The sequence below is a fragment of the Symphalangus syndactylus genome, chromosome 2 (assembly GCF_028878055.3).
Source record: "Symphalangus syndactylus isolate Jambi chromosome 2, NHGRI_mSymSyn1-v2.1_pri, whole genome shotgun sequence".
NCBI classification, from domain to species: domain Eukaryota; kingdom Metazoa; phylum Chordata; class Mammalia; order Primates; family Hylobatidae; genus Symphalangus; species Symphalangus syndactylus.
In genome coordinates this window covers 22,537,629-22,556,145 of record NC_072424.2, presented here as the reverse complement: position 1 = coordinate 22,556,145, position 18,517 = coordinate 22,537,629, and the positions used below count along the sequence as shown (strand labels likewise).

Genomic DNA, 18,517 nt, shown 5'->3' with positions numbered 1-18,517 from the left:
ATTAATATTTCTACATGACTGATGGTTAAAAGAATCTCAAGAGCCATATAGAACATAAAATGATTCCACCAGAATAATTTTTCACCCTCAAAAAAGTAAATATCTTCATCTCATAAAATCTTGATTATAGAGCCAAGACTAGCCAAGGCACTCCTGAAAATGAAGATCAAAGAGCAAAGATTTGCTTATCAGGATTTCAGGAATTATTATAAAGCTATACTAATTAAGACAATGTGCTACTGGCATAATACAAGTATGTGAACCAATTTTAAAAAGTGGAGAGTCTACACATATCCAGAAACTTGATTCATGATGTAGTTGGCATTGTAGACAAGTTGGAAAGAAACAAAGTTTCCAATAAATTGTGCTGGAAAATTGGTTGTCCATATTTTTTAAAAAAGATAAATTGGGCCCATACCTCCCATTATAACTCAAAAATTAATGCCTCTTGGCTTAAAATTTTAATATGAAAGGTAATATCATAAAACATTTAGAAGATAGTCTACAAAAGATCTTAATGACTTTAAAGAGAAAGATTTCTTTAATATAAATCTCAAACCATGAAAAAATTAATTTAACTACATTGAAGTTGAGAACTTCTGTTCATCAAAAGATTTCATTAAAAAAATTAGAAGATAAGCTACAAAACAGGAGATAATATTTTTAAAACCTGCAAAAGGCAAAAAATAATATTTAGTTATTTTTGAGTGCTTATGATATGCCAAATGCTTATACTAAGGCTTTACATATATTAATGCAGCTAATTTCACAACAACTCCATGAGACAAGTAGTATTGTCATCCCCATTTTGTAGATAGCACTGAGGCACAAAGAAGGGAACTTGCTCATGCCCACGTAGTTAGGAAGTAGCAGAGCTGGAATTTGAACCCAGGCTGACTTGCTTCGAAGTCTGTTATTTTAATCACTCCAACATTACATTATACTGCCTCAGCTATATTAAAGGATGATAATTCAAAATATATGAAGAGCACCTATAATCAGTAATAAAAAAGACTAGCAGTACAGTGCAAAAAGGGCAAAAGATTTAAGGGTCATTTTACAGAAGAAGAAAAATAAATGATCAGTAAATATATGAATAGTAGTCAATTTCACTAGTAATCAGTGAAATGCAAATTGTAGCTACAACTTTACATCCACCTCATTTACAATGATGTAGAAGAGTCCACATCCTTGCCAGCGTGAAATAATGATATAGAGGAGTTCATATCCTTGCCAGTGTGAAATAATGGCACAGATATGGACTCTTCTACACTGCTGGAGGGAGCATAGATTGACAAATATATTAATGTCATCATTCTCTTGAGTTAATTAATTGACATTTTGGTCCTACTATGTAAAAATTTTATGGAAAAAGTCATCTCTTTAGGTCACATTTTTCTCCCACATGGACACATGAAACAGTTCTATTAAAAATAGAAGCAAATATGTCTCAATTGATAAAATATGTATATGGAGTTTATTAAGTGGTTTGTAAAATATAAAATTCATCTTTAAATGAAGGAAAGTATGAGCCTCACTCAAGTCTATTTTGATTAAAAAGATAGTACATATTTGAGTGAAAAAAATTATTTAACTTATTCTTAAGGGCCTATTTAAGACAGATTTTTATTCCAACTTGGAGGCGTTGACAAACCAAAATGGTAACTGTTAATTGATGGCAGGTTTTTAGGCAGGAGGTTTTTTGTTTTTTTTGTTTTTTGTTTTTGTTTTTGTTTCATTTAATATGATGCCCTTTGTCTCATTTCTCACTGTCCCTTTTATGCTTTTATCTTAAGATATTGAATCAGCAAGGAAAGTGTCAGAAGATTACAGTTTAGTTCACTGCAAACCACAGCTTATCTTTACACTGACCTGCAGAACAGTCTTAGTGATGTTATTAGAAAAACACCAGAGTAACAACTGAGAAAAAAAAAAGCTTTGCTTTTCTAGAACAGTTTCTAACAGTGCTAAAAACCATCATGCTTTGAACTATTATTTTTTGACTAGGTAATCATGACAGCAAGCAAATGCCCTCTATCCCCTCAGTTCAGTCCTGCAGAACTAAGTCCTGGAAACAGCGGCTGTCCAGTTTGTTAGAGATTGACCTGGGAAAGATCTCAATGCCACCACACCTTATAGGGCCCAAAATGTAATAAGAGGGTAAATTATGTTTTCTTTTTCACATCTGCACGCTGAGATTGTTTTGGAGATCTTTTAACTTAGCTCGTTATAATCAAGTTGTACAGCCTTTGTTTTAATAAGATTCTAATCCTGAGGTCTATCCTTCGCATCAGTGACTTTACACTGTTAATTGCTTTCTTGTCCTCCATTAAATTGCGTTTGCAATTGCTTCATCTTAAAAGGCGCCTTGTGCTTTTGTATTCTGCCCCATGCTCTGCAGACACACTTAGTAACATCATCTTCCTAAAGAACAAAATTACCTATTATCCCTTTAATCTTGATGTACTTTTTTATGTGTTTGGTTCCTAGCTAGTGGCCAACCAGGAAGCTACATATTATCTTCTTTTAAAAAAAAATGTTTTTTTAAAAGCCGCATAGTGTGGATGGCCAAAATTTATTCCTCAATAGAACTCACATAGTGCATTCATTTATTTTTTATAGGACTAATTAAAAAGACAAAGGGATCTATTCTCCCCTTGATACACCAGAGTGACTTCCATTAACATTAATGGAAGGGAAATACTTGCATGGAGATGAGTGGAGACCTCATATTAGAAAGTGAAAACAGCAGAATCTGGAGTGAATGTCACCACATTTTTGATGAGAGAAGCTACACAAAAAGCAAATAGCTCAATTCACAAATGTGTTTACCCCCTACGCTGTCTGCTTGTTTGTATATTGAGGAAAATCAGTGGATATTTGGAGGCAGTTCCTTCCTTCAGAAATCAATTGGATGTGAATTTGTAATTTTAACACGAATGACACAACTCACAGGAGGAACTCAGCAATGAAAAGCAACGGGAGGATCTGACAGGTCTTTGCTGCAGTGGAGTCCTGTGAGACCTGCTTCTGGAGGCAGAGGTGAGAGTAGAAATTGGATACCTGAAGAACTCTGTACACAGAAACTTAATTTTCAAGGAAGACCAGCTGTCCGTGTCAAGCTGATCTTTTGACACATCTTCCCAGAAATCTATCAAAATCTGGAGACTGCTTCTGACTTTTCAGTGTAGCCTCTGAATCTGGGATCCTCTTGGCCCCCTTGTATCCCTTATGAAAGTTTAAATTTCAAAGGTACATAGTCTGACACACACTGGGGAAGTTTCTCTTTTATCATGTCATTCTTGGGTTAATTACCAGGGAATTAATTATTTAAAGTGTGACTAGCTCTCCATGCTGTATATTGTTTTAAAATATTGATACATTCATTTTGCATCTGGTGGGTGCTAAGTTCAAACTGCTTTTTACCCTTTGAAAATGTACTTCAAAAATACAAGCAGTCTTCTGAGTAACAAACCTCTCCATGGTATCTTGCCACTGTCCTCCATTTCCCTGACCTGGAATTTGCTTTAGCTGCTTAAATCAGGCTCAGAAGCATTATATTTTGCCTCCAGTCTCTCCCTCCCCCTGTCTGGTTAGCACTATCTCTGGAATGTTGTTACTATTCATACTGACCTGGAAAACGCTTCTGAGATACTTTCTTACTGTAATTGCTTCCTTTCTTAACTATGACAAACTCCCTGCTTCAGAACCTTACCTGGAACTTTCTTTGGAGCCAAAAGAGATTCAAATCCTTTAACCAGAGTTCTTTGTTCAGCTTAAAGTGTGACTTTCCCTGTCTTATATTTATCACCTTTAATACATTCTCCTGTCTTGGGATCCAATTCAGCCTTCATCTGCTCTCGTCAGAATTTCCTAAAGAATCATCTATATTTTTCTTCTCACAGTAAAACCACATTTTCCTCCATACTTCCTGTGTTGTGAAGTGGTTTGCAAAATGTATCCAGAGGAACTTGGGCTGGAGGAGAAGGAGAAGGCAATGGCGAGGAGATCCCATAAGCATTTCATTTTAACTTTGCATTTTAAAAAATCCTTTCATCTCCCTAAGATTTTTTAGTGTGTTGGTTCAGGACCTCTGAGAAACTGACACCAAGATGAGGTGAAATGCGTAAGAGCTTTACTGGGGAACATGCCTATGAAGGGTACAGGGAGGAAGCCTGAGTAAGTAAGGACGGCCTGTGGGAGGCGGTGGGGGGAAGGCTAAAGGAAGTGATTGGGTAGCATGGTGCAGTTCTAAGAAAGTTTTGAAAAGACCAGTGGAAAGTCCTCAAGCCAATCACCTGCCAGCAAAGTTTCACATCAGGCAGGAATGGACCTGTACCATTACTCCCACCAGGCTCAGCATTGGCTGGCTGGGACCACCCTGGAAGAATTTGGCAGCACCAAACATGGTGCTGGATCCAGAGGGGTGGCATTTGGGGTTTTGAGTCAACTGTGCTCCCCTTCACAGGAAATCTGACTAGCGCCTTTTTAGGCCACCACTCTCAGCTGTTTGTTTTCCTCCTGCAGTGTGGCTGTTGCCCTCAGGAGACGAGATCAGCAACCTGTCAAGACAGTCTTACTCCTACTGGCCATTCTCCCAGGGCCAACTAATGCTGCTTTGGCAGTCACCATGGGATCACTATAGACAGTGTAGATTTTCCCCTCACAAGCTCTGAGATTAATGACACCTGTATATCCATGAAATTAGCTCCAAGACTATACGGTAGCCAAGGCTCAAAATCTATTTCCTATCCCCATTTCAAATTATATATAGTCATGTTTCTAAAAGACAGCGTAACAGGTTGTAGAGATCAAACAACCTGATTAAGATACTTAATCGACTGTCAACATAAAGATGCCCTACGTTTGAATACAAACTCCCTACCATTTTCAAATCCCTGGAGAGAAATTTAAGTCCAAATATTCAATCACTTTACAAATTAAAATCCAAAGAACATAAAGTCTGCAATCAGATTCTCTTGTGATAGTGAGCTAAATTTTAAAAATATATATCCACAGTTTATTCTCTCCAATTTTTGATATTGCTCAGTGCCAGGTACTGGGGTTATTGATACATAAGACAAGTTAGGATTGCTTGAGCAGCCTCAGCCTGGAGTTTCTATCACTCGGATGGATGTAGTCCCTTCAGTGCTTCATAAATTACAGCTGAAGTCTGAAAGAGTTCAAAATAAATCCTTAAAAATCTCAAGATTATTATTGGCCTGGCACTTACCCAAACGAGACAGTGAGCTAGTCCCCAGCTACTAAAGTAATTAGTCTAGTGCCCAGGGTTACTAAAACTAGCAGAGATTGAGTGCTAAGTGAGTAAAGGAGAGTAGATGGAGAAAATAATTGGTTTTAGTCTTTTTTTCCTTTGAAGACAGGGTCCTACTCTGTCACTCAGGCTAGAGTACAGTGGTGCAATCATGGCTCACTGCAACCTCAACCTGCTAGGCTCAAGTGATCCTCCTACCTCAGCCTCCCGAGTAGCTGGGACCATAGGCCTGTACCACCACACCCAGCTAATTTTTTTTTTTCTAATTTTTTAGAGGCAGGGTCTTGCTATGTTGCCCAGGTTGGTCTCGAACTCCTGGGCTCAAGTGATCCACCCACCTCGGCCTCCCAAAGTACTGGGATTACAGGCGTGAGCCACTGTGCCTGGCTGGTTTTAGTCTTCCAACAATTCCAGTCAGGCTATACTTGATGCCCAGAATCTATGACCTGTGAATATAAATTCAAGTGAAAGAAATCTTTCCGTAAGAGGTTAACTAGACCCTGTACATTTATATTTATGGGAAAAAGTCATCCGTGTACATGGTCACCTCCAGTAAATGTTCTTGAAAATGGTCTACTCCAGTAAATGTTCTTGACCTGGTTATTCCCCTTTCAAAGCGTTTATCTGGAGGCCAAGAATCACATCTGTCATGAGCACCATGGAATCCCTGGCATCCAGCCCCATGCCTAACATAAAGGAGGGACTTGATAAATAATTGTTTTTATGAAATAGAACTTAAGTTAATTCCTACTCGTGTCATTCAAGCTTCTATATCAGCTTAGTTAAGAATAGCCTGGTTATAGGGTGAACTGTTAAAACTCTTTTAAAATTTACAACTGTGCAATGCAGGGTTTTCTTAATACTATGAAACAATAACAAAAAAATAAATCAAGCTCTAAGACTAGCATAACTGTGACTAACGTCCATAACCTTTGATTTCCAATTTCTATGTTAATCACTATACTCAACATTATTCTCATTGATTGACTTTACAACAAGTAAATATTTACTGTTATGACTGTGTTTTCAAAATTATAAACATAACTTATACTTACACTAATAAAATAATACATTTAACAATGCATGATTTTGTTTTAAAGCTAGGTTTCTGCTAATAAAGTTTGAAAACTACTGGCTTGGCGAAAGTAAAGTTGGCTTTGAGGGTGAGAATTTGATCTGGATTCAGATTTCTCTCTGCCTTAATATATTTTAGACTCAGGTAACTATTTTGTAAAATGGGGATGATTATACATACCTCAGAGTTTGTTTCAGGATTGAGAAAGTTCAGTAAGAAAATCTTAAAAGACCCTGGCACAGAGCAGGCTCTCTCTCTTGTTTTACTCCTCTCTTAACAAATGCCTTTATTCCAAACAATCACAGTAGATTATACAGGCCTACAGACAAAATAGGCATTTAGTAAATCTGCTGATTAATTTCATTTTTCAATATTTGGAGATATTTTCACTAAACAATTTTAACTATAAGTGGGTTAAACGGTTTTCATTATTAGAATTGACTACTTTCTTCAAAGTTTTCATATTACTTTATTCATACCTGGGTTCCAGTACATGCCTCCCCCTAGAATTTCAGCACCTAGAGTAGAGGATTATATCCTAGACTTCATCTTTACAGTGAAGGCCATATAGTTGAACTTTGTAAATTTTGAACAAATACTTTAAAAAAAAAAAATCAGAAACCTATATATAAAACTACTTATGTACCAGCGCTTTGTAAATATTAATTCACTTAATCCTTATAATCCCCTGAGGTTGGTACAGGTGGAATATCCCTTATCAAGGAATTCGAAATCCGAAATGCTTCAATGAGCATTTCCTTTAAATATGATCTTTGAGTGTCAAGTCAGTGCTCAAAGAGTTTTAGATTTTGAAGCATTTTGGATTTTGAATTTTCAGATTAGGGATGCTCAACCTGTACTGTTATTATCCCCATTTCCTAGATGAGGAATTTGAGGTCTAGAAAGTCCAAGTGACCTGGCCAAAGTTAACACGTCTTCTAAGTGGTACAGTCCAGCTTGGAGCTCATCATTGCCTTGCTTTAATGTCCATTCTCTTGATCCTTGTACCATTCTGCCTCCCATTAATGACAATGCTTATCATCATCAAAAAGGAAGCTGCGGTAGCAAGCTGATTAGATTGGTAATAATTTAGCTCCAGAATGTTTGTATTACAGTTTCTATGGTAACCTTAACTCTTCCCTTTCGGTATGTGCTCATTCATACAGTTGAGCTCAGTTAGTTGCAGGTGCTGTTTTGCTATTTCATCTCACAGGACTACTTTATCCATCAAGCACTATGAGCAAAAGGCCATGGGCCTTATGAGCATGTTTGAGAATGAAAACAAAATTTTTACCCCAAAATAAGAAAACTGCAAAATTAAAATTAAGAAATCCCTTAATTTAATAGCTACAACATGTAATATAATGCCCACATTATTGTTAAATGTAGTTTTCATACACATTTCAATACACTTGCAGTCTGTAGGTTTAATTGCTCACTTCATTAGAGTTCCCAAGTAAGCAGGATCATTGCAGAATAATCATAACCAATCATACATTATGTAAGATACTTATAGCAAATATTTTAAAATAAAATTATAAAACAACTTTTAAAATATTTTATAATAAAATGTTATATTTAATGTGAGTACCTTTCACTCTGACATGACATGTAGAAGATCTGATGAAGGTCTTAAAGGCCTTGTTAGGACTTACTTCATTTTAATCCTTGACAAACTAACCAGCAAGCTGCCTACCTACTTCTCTGTACGCACTAGCTATACTGAATAAGGCAAAGAAGAAAGCATACACTGTCTTATTTATGAGTTTTACAAATAATCAACTTTTTAAAACTAATAGCTATGTTTCCTATCCATTACCATGCAAATTCCTGAATTATTTCTAATTCTCATTTTTCTGATTTGGTCATTTTGAGATCTACTTCCTACCAGAAACAGCAGAGAACAGAAAATGTAGATTCCGTGAACACATAAGACCAGAACCCTTCGGCTGCTTGCTTGATTTTGAATATTCCATGACTCCTTCTCTGCATGGAGTACAATTCTGAGCTTGTAGGAGGCCCTAGCAAATTACCACGACCTAGGCAGCTTCAAACATAACATAAATGTATTACCTTACAGTTCTGGAGGTCGGAAGTCTAAAATGGATCTGCAAAGCTCCATCTTTTTTCTGGGGGCTCTGGGGAAGAATCTGTTTCCTTGCCTTTTTGCAGCTTTTCGAGGCTGCCTGCATTCCTTAGTTCATGCCCACCTTCCTGCGTCTTCAAAACTAGCAGGATCTGGTTGGTGGATTTCTCACCCTACACCCCTCTGACCTCCTCTTCTGCCTCCCTCTTCCACTTTCAAGAGTGCTTATGATGACATTGGTCCCATCCAGGTTGTCCAGGATGATCTCTCCATCTGAAGGTCCTTCATTTAATCACTTCTGTAAAGCCCCTGTTGCCATGTAGAATTCCAGGGCTTAGTACATGTGCATCCTTGAGGGGCCATTATTTTGCCTGCCACAGAGGCACGTGGCAAAATCTAGAAGAACAGATCTCTCAGGGCACCTAAGCTGCTGCCCAGCACACACTGTTAGTTATTCTCAGAGGTATATTCGGTTCATCTCACTCTGCTCCTGCTACTGGTTCCCTAATGCACCTTACATTCTGCTTCTAAAGTTGCTGCTGCCTCTCTTCCTACTCATTACTTTTTTCTTAAACCTAATAACAGGGAATGTGTGATTCACTACCTCCCTTTGATTCTCTTGGTAATAATGCCCTGTGCGGTACACCCTTGGTGGGCAGAGCAGTGTATGTCGGCACATGTGCACATCATGCCTGCACACCCCCGACAGTTTTATTTCCCATCTTTACCTCTGGGTTTTCACTACTGTTTATTCAGAAAATATACATATATTCTTTAGAGAATTGCCACATGCAAGGAATTCATTCAAGACTTTGTATGAAATAATGATGTACACGGCTGTAGTGAACTTGTTTTCTCTCTCCCTCTAGGCGCAATCCCCCTCCCCTTCCTCGTAGTGTCCTGTCAGTTAAAGGTACCAGAAGCAGCAGTGGCGTAGACTTGTCAGACTCAGATCTGCCACTTAGCAGCTGTGATATCCTCCTCCGCATATTCCTTAATCTCGGTATGCGTCAGTTTCTTTATAGATTAAATGCAAATAGTGGCAGCTTTTCCACTTCACACTGCACTCAGGAATCAGTATTTCATTTGATTTTTAAACTGCCATCAAGGCTAAGACAAAGCCCTTATAAGATAAAGGCCAAACTCCTCAGGATAGATACAGGGCTCGTCCAAATCAGATCCCATCCTGACCTTCCAGCTTCGTCTTCCATTGCTTCTACTGCATCTCACCCTCCCCAAACCAGATCTGCTTGCCAGGCGCCAGACATACTGAAGACAGGACACGACTTCAGGTTAGCTTCATGGTTTTGTTTTTTTTTCCACTTTGATAATATTAAAAAAATAAAAAGACGAAGTGAGGTGGGAGTACAAATGCCAGCCAGCGTTAGAAAGGGATTTTCTAGAACTCCCAAGGAGAATTATCATGCCTTGAGAAAGGGGAGGACATATACTGAATATGTTTAAATTCAGATTAAATGTATGTTTCCTTTTACGACATACAGTTAATCAGAGATAACTTTGTAGCGATCGGTGATTCCTAGCCAGAAGGATGTTTTTGGCATTATTAAATCTTAGCTTCCCTAAATAAAGTAAATGGGATACCTACAAATAACTGAGTCCTCAATTTACTCAGTGGGCGTTAGGAGTAACTAAATAAATTGAAAGTTGGCTGTTACTGGGGTTGTTGCAACCTGATTTGGGGAGGAGTGGAGGAGGAGAAGACCATGAGAACTCTCACCTCTGGACAGGGCTTGGCGCTCGGAAAGGGTTCCACTTTTTATTCACCTGATCCCTTAGCACCACTAGGTAAGAAAGCAACTGAAACCAACCTGAGAAGGGCCATTGACATTACATCCTCCCTAAGTCACCTCCATATGGAGGATGAATGACTAAACCCACAGGAGTGAAAGCCACAAGGTCAGAGGAAAGAGGCTGCTGTTACCACATTCTCAGCTGTACTCTTGGTCTTGATACCCCTTACATAGACCTCTTTTACTTCTTAAATGCTGTGTCAAGGGCACTCAATTTGACTATTCTCAGTGGATGAATTTTTGATAGGTGGTTTTTGTCAACACCTGTCTCCCCGTCTCGGAAAAGCCCTCTGGGACCCAGGCCATGCCTTGTCACCCTGTCACACCTCCTGACCACTATACATGCTGTTCCAGTAACTGAGCTACCCCCCACTCTCCTTATGTGCTCAGCAGGCAGTTCCTGCCCATTGTCCGTGCTCAGCAGCCCATCTGTGAAGCTCTTCCTAGCGGCTGCCACACCCAACACAAGCAAGGAAAGGCCATTCATTAATATTTTATGCTAACCTTTAATGGACTATACAGGATATATATGTGTGTAGAACAGAATTTTCCTGCAGACTTTTCATGAAAACATTTCACTCACTGGGCTGTGCTGGTCACTATAGAAATCAAGTTAAATGACTACAGTGCCTGCCTTTTGGAGGCATTTGAATGTACACCATAGCAGGGAGGGGGAAACACAAAGAAATGAGAGTAACCCTATGAGAAAAATCCTAACTTCTCATCCCTCCTGCCAATATTTTTTTCCTATAAGATAATAAATAACTACAGCAAAACTTCTACTAAAATGCATGACTGACATTTCTTTTTGCTCTCTAGTTTACAAGTTGTTTTCATATTCGTTATCTCAGTGGATCTTGGCAACAACCCAGTGTAAAACTCATTTTATTTTTCATTATTTATTTATTTATTTATTTTGGAGACAGAGTCTCACTTTGTCGCCCGGGCTGGAGTGCAATGGTGCGATCTCAGCTCCCTGCAACCTCCGCCTCCCAGGTTCTAACGATTCTCATGCCTCAGCCTTTGCTGGGACTACAGGCACGCACCACCATGCTTGGCTAATTTTTTGTATTTATAGTAGATACAGGGTTCTGCCATGTTGCCCGGGCTGGTCTCAAACTCTTGAGCTCAGGCAATCCGACTGCCTCAGCCTCCCAAAGTGCTAGGATTACAGACATGAGCTACCACGCCCGGCCTAAAACCTATTTATTTATTTATTTATTTATTTATTTATTTATTTATTTTCAAGATGGAGTTTCACTCTTGTTGCCCAGGCTGGAGGGCAGTGGTGCAATCTTGGCTCACTGCAACCTCCACCTCCTGTGTTCAAGCGATTCTCCTGCCTCAGCCTCCCGAGCAGCTGGGATTACAGGCATCCACCACCATGCCCAGCTAATTTTTTATATTTTTAGTAGAGATAGGATTTCACCATGTTGGCCAGGCTGGTCCTGAACTCCTCAGGTGGTCCACCCACCTCGGCTTCCCAAATTGCTGGGATTAAAGGCATGAGCCACCGCACCTGGCTAAAACTCATTTTATAGATCATGAAATTGAGGCCCGATTTCATCAGTTGAGGCAATTGACTTGTCTAAAGTTACAGAGCCAGTGGGCGTGGCAGTCAGGAGAGAAGAGTGTGGTCATCCATCTATTCATCCTCCACCAAGCCCTTAGCAGGCAGCTGCCATGGGCTGGGCACCAGGAAGAGCACAAGGGAGACGCTGATATATGAACTCCACTTTCTCCCCTCAAGCCGCTGCTGCCTTGCTTTTCCCATGCACCATCCCGTGTTTCTCCCCGTTCCTCCTTGTTTGAGCTGCCTATTATTTCGGTAACTCATTCTATGCTCATTTGGAAAGTTTGAAGCCTGGAAAGTCATGATTTATGATTCATTTCCTGCGTCTGCATACCTTAATAGAGCCCTGTATGGTGTGCTTCCTTTATGTACTATGTTTCTCACCACTACACCATGCGCTAACACAAGACTATTCAATGATTGAATCTCAGACTTGTGACTTATAAACAGCTTCCCACACATTGGGACATCGGGAAGCATTTGGGGGGAAGAACTACAGGAGACAGGGCAGCCTAGTTCTAGAAGTCATCATCAATAATGAAGATACAACAAGGCCACCAAAGCAAGGGGGAAATCCAGGGAAATATTACAAACAAATGATAAACCATTGATTGTTGATTATAAGAAAAGCTCACAGAAATCAATTAAGGAAATTAACATATCCATACTATGAAGGGACAAAATATACAAAGGAGCACTTGATAAACAAACTAATGACTAATAAAAATGACTGTAGTCTAACCAGTAGTCAATAAAATAGGTATTAAAAGAATAATCTTCACCTGTCAAATTAGTGAAATACATATATATATATCTTTGTGTGTGTGTGTGTGTGTGTGCATGTGATGAAATAGGCACATTTTAAAAATACTGCTGGTGGAAGAACAGTGTGATAGGTCTTTCAGTAAAAGCAACTGGAGCTTGTATCAAGAGCTTCAGAAGAGTTCATATTCAGGTTCAGTAATTTCATTTTTAGGAATCTACCTTAAGGAAATAATTAGAAATTTGGTCAAATACTCAAAACAGAAATGCTCAACACAACATGATTTATAAAAGTAGAAAACTGACAGCTTAGATGAACGGTAAAAAAAAAATTCCATGAATTATCACAAAGCTCTGTGCTGTATCATAATAATGCAAAGAATATTTAAGGATGTCACAAAATGTCAATCACAATTAATTCTCCTGAAATCTTGAAAGAATGTCATCACTCTTCATATGGTAGCAATGGTGAATGACAAGGGGCTTCCTCCACAAGGAAGGGAGGGAGGGAGCGAGCATGGGGCTGAGAGCAGGGAGGGAGCATGGGGCTGAAAACCAGACCTGGCTGCCACCACTTACTAACCGTGTGGCCATGGCAAAGTCACTAGACTGCCCAGAGCTCCCAATTCCCCCCAGTGTCCCCTACACTTACCTCAGCAACAAATTGTGAGATAATGTGTATGAAAACTTTGATGTAGTAAAGAAGCTGGGGCAGCTGCTACTGGTAGCATAGAATGCAGGCACTGGAGAGAAAAAACTATTAGTGGGATGGATAACAGACTGCAAAAGTACTTTATGAACTAAATTGCAGTATGTGTCTAAAGTAATATTTCAACTGATTACAAATTGTCATTCTTTTTCACATACAGAACATTCATATCCCCAGCTGCCCTCAGTATCTTAAACATTCCAATTGCCTAATTATGCAGGTGTCCTCCACCAACACAGTCCTGAGTCCTTTGATCATCCCCATCCACACCAGCACCCAAAGGTGGCTCCAAAAATCACCCAGACCCCTGCAGGGTAGCGCTATGGCAAAGGACTAGCTCTAGGGCCAGAAGACCTGATTCAAAGCCCAGTTTTGTCACATACCAGTTGCAAACCCTTAGCCAAAGTGCTTAACTACTGTAAAGCCACAGTTTCCTCAACTATAAAATGATAGCAGCTTCTACCTCATAGGGATAATGAGCTTTTATTTAGATTATTTCATTTAATCATCTGTGCAATACCTGGCACAGAGGAAGCAGTACATGGTAGGTTTTATTACTACTATTGCCTCTAACTCATAGATGGCTTTCAGCTTCCAGTTACACAATGCTGTGCCTCAGCACTGCTCACATGTTCTAGTTAAGGACAATAGAAGCAGCCTCCAGAGTGCAGGACAATGTCAGCCAGTGCAGAAAGCATGGATGGAGTCACAGTGCGTGGCCCACAGCCTTTGGGGCTATCCAGACTGTTCATGGATGCCCCCGAACTGTGACTGGGGGCATCTCAAGCTACCCTGATGTAGGTTTTGGAAACAGGTACAAATTGGGAATGTGATTAGCATTTGTAACACTTCATGAAGATATTGGGAGGGCTGGTGATATGACCCAGCCCTGTATCCCCACCCAAATCTCATCTTGAATTGTAACACAAATTGTAATCCCCACGTTTGGGGGAGGGACCTTGTGGGAGGTGATTAGATCATGGGGCAGTTCCCCCATGCTGTTCTCATGATAGTGAGTTCTCAGGAGACCTGATGGTTTTATAGGGGTTTTCCCTGCTTCATTCAGCACTTCCCTCTCCTGCCACCATGTGAAGAAGAACATGTTTGCTTCCCCTTCCATCATGATTGTAAGTTTCTTGAAGCTTCCCCAGGCATGTAGAACTGTGAGTCAATTAAACCTCTTTTCTTTTAATTTACCCAATCTTGGGTATTTCTTCATAGTGGTGTGAAAATGACCTAATACAGGTGGTATATCAGGGAAGACAGAAATCACTGGGGAAGGATAGGATAGAGAGGAAGAAATCTGGTGCAGTCTATTACACCTGTGGAAATGATGGGATTCTGAGGTCATGTTGACCAAAGAGCAGGGATTTGGGGGTATGGAATAGGCCACCAAATGAGTCAAGGCAGATGGAGATTGGTTTATGCCACATACGTACCCAGCTTGAGTGGTCCTGCCCTGAGCAGTGAGCAAGTGACCAGCAAGGACTTCCAGGTACCTGGTGTATTTCTGCTGGTGAGGCAGTTCCAGACCTTTCCTTCCTGTCACTTCATTGCCTTTCAGCTTATCTGGACACCTACTTGGTACTTCCCCATGCTGAAGGCTACGTCATAGTCATCAGTGTTTCTTATGGTTGACTGGTGAAGACCTTTCCATTTTATAAGTATGTTTCTTTTCCCCATTGTTCAAATGTTAAGAAGTGAGATAAGGGAAATGAGTACGGGCTTTGCAGTCAGAAGAGGATTCACACTTCTACTGTGCCCCTTCCTGGTTCTGTGTCCTTGGGAAAGTTGTTTAATTTCTCTAAGCCTCCATTTCTAAACTATTTGTAACAAAAATATAAAAATATGACATCACACCCCACTGTTGTAAAAATTTATTGAGAAAGAAAAGTATTTGGAAAAAAACTAGAATACAGTATATGGTTAGTAAGTGATACTGTTTTTTTCTTTGGACAAAAAAAATTTAAGAGAATTACTGAAATATTATTCTTGTGGCATTACGAATATCTAGTCAAATATGTTTGTAAATGTCTTGATGATCAAAAATATTTGACAGTTATGGCTGGGCGTGGTGGCTCTCACCTGTAATCCCAGCACTTTGGGAGGCCGAGGCAGGCAGATCACGAAGTCAGGAGATGGAGATCATCCTGGCGAACACTGTGAAATCCCATCTCTACTAAAAATACAAAAAAATTAGCCAGGCGTGGTGGCGGGCGCCTGTAGTCCCAGCTACTCGGGAGGCTGAGGCGGGAGAATGGCATGAACCTGGGGGGCGGAGCTTGCAGTGAGCGGAGATCACGCCACTGCACTCCAGCCTGGGCAACAGAGCGAGACTCCATCTCAAAAGAAAAAAACATTTTTTTTGACAGTTACAGTGAAGCCAAGTACTAAGGATGTGATGATTAAATAAGACAAAGTTCTTGTCAGTTGGAGCTTTGATTCTAGTTGGGAAAGACATCAGATAATTAACATACATAGGTATATATAAACGTATGTATTGGTATATATATAGATAAGATGCATAAACTAATATATGTATAGAAAAATAATATATCCATGTGTGCTTAGCTGTGCACTTTTAAATGAATGTCTTGCCTTTTGATTGATTATCTTAGCTGGTGATAAGGACATGTGAATGCAATCCCAGACTCCAAGGTATCAGGTTCTAAAGAGATTAGAGTGAGGAGGTAGATTTTGAGCTAAGAAGGATCAAGCGTTAATGCCTAAGAATATGCATGCTATAAATTGTGACACCTCTGAAAGTGAAGTCAGCTGGCTTTCCTAGGCCAGCAAATTGCTGGTGACCCTAGAGAATTGTGTAAGGCCACAATTTAATTGCAAAGGCTTTAAGAGATCTGCACTCCTTTATCCCATTAATTCAACCTGCAACTTTGTTCTCTGGTCCCTTTTGAATATTCAGTTCTCATTGATTTCAATGGGAGTTACAGACTCAGAGAAAGGGAAGAATTGGGCCAGTGATCTGTTCAAAGCAAAGCATCATTTGAAGTATAGTTTTAAAGTATTTGCAGGCACATAGGTGAGTCAGCTCCTTCTCACGAATTTGTCTAGAAGGATTTCCAGTTTAAATGGACCATCTTAAAGGGCAGTCACCTTCCCTAAAATTGCAGCATCATACTCATGCACCACATATTGGATTGTGACTGCTGGGAGGCAATGACTCCATGTTTTGGTCTCCACTTTCCTGTGGAATTGCTTCACATTTAAGCTATAGCTTAATCACAATTACCAGCCCAAAATAACATTATAAATTCCTACAATGCCTGTTGGGCTCTGTCTGCTGTTCCACACATCAAGTCAGGTCAATACAGCCTTGCCCTCAGAGACCTTTTGTCTGAAATAGTCTCGGTCTATTGGTCATGCACCAACATAGAGGCAAAGAAGCAAAATGGCTATAAATACAACGCTTAAAGCAAGTGAACTTGCGTAGACAGGGAATATAGTGCTATGATTTCAGCTGTCCCTCACCTCGTGGACTATATAGGTTATAGCACTTGGCTGCATGGTAAATTTCTGTAAAGCAAATCCTATTTTTGTACTGATTTCCATTGTATAATCCCACGTGCGTTAGAATTCATGAAAGTCTTATTTGAATATTTCTTGAGGAGAGAGATCCCGACAATGTAGACTGCCAGACATCCAACTCCCCAACTACTCTGTGTCTGTCCAGACGTCTCAGTGCTGATACAAGCTGCAGCCTTGGGAGCTCAGGGTCTTCTGTTTAATGGGAGCTCTTTCTGTGACCAAGAGAAAGTTATTTGTATCCCACTTTGAGATACCCTGAATCCGTACTTCCAACACCTCCCTTTTCTTTCTGTCTGGGTATTTGTATTGCTTAGGAGGACCAGGCTCAGGATTGGCCCCCTGTCAGGAACTGCCTCTAGGCGTGGCACAAAAAATTAAGTTCCCAGTTTTCACTTTTGCAATACAAGTGAAGAGAGCTGCTATATACAGCCATACAGGTCGTACAGTCCAAATCAGAAATGTGGCGACACTGCCAATGCTGAACCTTGTCAGGGCTTTGAGATGGCGTCTAACTCTGACTGCCACTTTAGTAGCTGTGCTACCTTGGGCACTCTCTGGATCCTGACTTTCTTCCTCTCTAAAACAGGGCCGGCTGGGTGCGGTGGCTCACGCCTGTAATCCCAGCACTTTGGGAGGCTGAGGCGGGTGGATCATGAGGTCAGGAGATCGAGACCATCCTGGCTTAACACAGTGAAACCCCTTCTCTACTAAAAATACAAAAAATTAGCCCGCATGGCGGCGAGTGCCTGTAGTTCCAGCTACTCGGGAGGCTGAGGCAGGAGAATGGCGTGAACCTGGGAGGCAGAGCTTGCAGTGAGCCGAGATCGCACCACTGCACTCCAGCCTGGGCAACAGAGCAAGACTCTGTCCCAAAAAACAAAAAAAAGAAAAGAAAAGAAAAACAAAAACGGGGCCATGATATTCACCTTTTAGAGTGATCATGTGGACTACATTAGACAAAGTAAACAAGACATCTGTTCACTATGTAGTGGTTTTTGGTTTTTTGTTTGTGTTGTTTTCAACGAGAGAGTTTTTAAATGTGTAACATCCTTACTATGGAGTAAAAGCTCATATGTGATTAATATTTTGAAGGAAAAATTCTTTTTTACTTTTCTCAGATATTTAAGATATTTATGCTAACCACATTTTGTTCATAATAATGCTCCAATGAAAATTTTCTGCAGGGCTTCTTACTACAGTATTTCAGGTCAGCTCAGCACTCCCTCACCTGGTATTTTCCATGTAAACAAGTAACAAAATAAATAGAGGCAACAAAAGTCACTGCTATTGTAATTATTAACAAGTATTCTTCGGTTGATTGGCTTTTCTTATGTAAAATTCTATTTCTAATAATTGTTGAAATAGTAAATAAAAGGTCCCAGAAATAAGATTTATATCATGTTTAAACTCCATTTCAAAATGTTTATTGCCTTGCTGCAAAATAAAAAAATCTCAGATTTGTGTGATATGTGTCCTAGCTTACAGCAATCTATTTTTTAGTGTCTTTTTTTTTTTAGACAAAGTCTTGCTCTGTAGCCCAGGCTGGAGTGCAGTTGCATGATCTCGGCTCACCACAACCTCTGCCTCCCGGGTTCAAGCGATTCTCTTGCCTCAGCCTCCCGAGTAACTGGGATTACAAGTGTGCACCACTGTAGCCGGCTAATTTTTTTGTATTTGTAG

At 40.0% G+C, this 18,517-nt stretch overlaps 1 protein-coding gene and 1 long non-coding RNA gene across 5 annotated transcripts in view; one reads left to right on the top strand and one right to left on the bottom strand.

Annotated features, from left to right (window-relative positions):
• The window catches only part of ATRNL1 (attractin like 1), an 861,353-nt gene that overhangs the window by 811,505 nt on the left and 31,331 nt on the right, over positions 1-18,517 (top strand). The gene's annotated exons all lie outside the window — the stretch shown is intronic.
• LOC129465745 (uncharacterized) lies at positions 1,756-7,434 on the bottom strand. Its single transcript, XR_008652022.2, has 3 exons — positions 7,267-7,434; positions 6,531-6,669; positions 1,756-3,976 (listed from the first exon to the last, which is right to left on the bottom strand). It is a non-coding gene; the product is annotated as an uncharacterized lncRNA (long non-coding RNA).